The sequence below is a fragment of the Carlito syrichta genome, unplaced genomic scaffold (genome assembly GCF_000164805.1).
Source record: "Carlito syrichta isolate Samal-C Ts95f unplaced genomic scaffold, Tarsius_syrichta-2.0.1 Scaffold301957, whole genome shotgun sequence".
NCBI lineage: Eukaryota > Metazoa > Chordata > Mammalia > Primates > Tarsiidae > Carlito > Carlito syrichta.
Genome location: NW_007246053.1, coordinates 34201 through 36698, shown reverse-complemented (window position 1 = coordinate 36698; position 2498 = coordinate 34201).

Sequence of the window (2498 nt, the reverse complement as noted above, 5' to 3'; positions counted from 1 at the left end):
CTTGTATGGTCCAAGATGGACATCTAAGAACTAGAGAGAACAGACTCGCCCAAGATCACCCAGTAAGTTACAGGAGTGGCAGGACTAGAACACAGGTCTTTTGGCTTTAGGCTCGTTTTTAAGAAGCATCTGGCACATGGAAAAGGGCTCAGGTAGAAGCTTCTGGAAAATTTCAAACTGAAGTTGCCCTGGTCTGTTTTACCGGTACACTTAGCCAATATATAGCCTCTCAGAGTCCCTACCACCTAGCCCAAGAGATGGTTGATATCCCTAAAAGTGAGTGGGTTGCAAACGCCGGTGATAAGAGCAACCAAAGCCTTTGGGCCAAAAGGAAAGTCTGGTGAGAGCATCTCATGCCTCCATTTGGGAAATCTGGGATTATGAAGAACGGTTAAACAAGGGGCAGGTGCCATGGGAAAGTCTCAGACTTCAGAGTCTTGGAATTCCACAGCTCAGGTCCTTCTAGGCAGTCTAATCATCTCATTTTACACTTGGGAACAATGAAGCCCAGAGAGGGCAAACAACTCACCCAGGATCACACAGGGAGCTGGTGAAGGGCTAGGCTCATACAGCCCAACTGAATGTTTGTTATAAGTCTAGGGAGAAGAAAAGCTTTTCTGCTTGCTTGTCCATCTCCCTTCCAGTCCTGTGCAATCTTGGATTTCCTTTCCTTGTTTGAGGGACAGAGCAAACAGGTCATGCTTGCTTTTGGCCAGAACTGTAGACAACAGGACTGCGATCTAACCTTAGCTTCTTCCATACTTTAAATTTCTTGGGGACAGTAATCACCTTGTACCAATCAGTGCCGAAGCAAACAAGAACCACTCTTCCAAGCAGAAGGAATGTAATGCAGGGAGCAAGTTGTAGGAGTGGCGGAAGAGCTGAGACCAAGCAAGGGATGGCAAGGCAACCTGGAGATCAGTAACAGCAAGAATTTGCCACCACCCCTAGAGCTGGAGGGACATGGGGAGAAGGTAACATTAGCACAGCCCAGAAACTGGGGCAGGAGCTGGAACCAAGATGAGGGTTACTCGTCCAGTGCTGGCACCACAGAGGTAGAGGACGGCTGATGGACTCTGGCATCAAAGATGTGTAGCCACTGCTGCGATGCCACTGAAAACAGAGAGAGGAGGAAAGCATCCTAGTGATGGAAAAAAGATATACCATTCAAAAAGTACCCAAAGGGAGATGCAATAGCTAGACTGATATTTTAAAAATAGACTTTAAGAAGAAAATTGTTTATAAAGACAAAGAAGGATATTTATAATGATGAAAGAAACCATCCAGACTGGGTGTGGTGGCTCATGTCTGTAACTGAGGCAGGAGGATTGCTTGAGGCCAGTTCAAACTAGCCTGGGCAACATAGCAAGACCCTGTCTCTACAAACAGTTAAAAAATAAAAATACTCAGGTGTGGCAACATGCCCCTGTAGTCCCAGCAACTCGGGAGGCTGAGGTCAGAGGATTACTTGAGTCTAGGAGTTCAAGGTTCCACTGAACTATGATCATGCCACTGCACTTCAGCCTGGGTGACAGAGTGAGACCGTGCCTCTAAAAAAAGATAAAAATTAAAATTAAAAAGGATCAGTTCGTTGGGAAGACATAACAACTATAAATACATGTGCACCTAAACAACAGAACCCCAAAATACATTAAATGAACATTGACAAAACTGAAGGGAGAAATAAAGAAAATACACAACTCAACAATAATAGTCAGAGATTTCAATACCCTCTTTCAATAAGAAATACAACAAGGCTAGGTGCAGTAATCCCAGCACTTTGGGAGGCCGAGGTGAGAGGATTGCCTGAGCCCACGGGTTCAAGACCAGCCTGGGCAACTTGGTGAGACCTCGTCTCTACAATATATCAAAAAATTAGCCAGGCATGGTAGCACGTGCCTGTTGTTAGGGCTACTTGGAAAGTTGAGGCGAAAAGATGGTGTGAGCCCAGCAGGTCGACACTGGGGTAGCCGTGAGCGTACCACTGCATTCCAGCCTGGGCCACAGAGTGAGTCTCTGTTTCAAAAAAAGCAAAGAAAAGAAATACAACAAGCAGGCAGAAGATCAACAAGGAAATAGAAGATTTGAACAACATTATGAACCAACTAGACCTAACAGATATTTGTAGAATACTTCACCTAGCAACACAGAACACATATTCTTCTCAGGTATACGTGGAACATTCTCCAGGATAGACCATATGTTAGGACAGAAAATAATTCTTTTTTTATTTATTGTAGAGATGAGGTCTCGCCGAGTTGCCCAGGCGGATCTCGAACCTGCGGGCTCAGGCAATCCACTCACCTCGGCAGAAGGAAGGAAATAATAAAGACGAGACTGGAAAGAAATAAAATATAGAATTGAAAAACTAGAGAAAATCGACAAAGTCAAAAATTGGTACATCAAAAAAATCACCCGGCTCGGTGGCTCAGCCTGTAATCCCACGCCTTTGGGAGGATGAGGTGAGTGAATTGCCTGAGCCCGCGGGTTCGAGACCC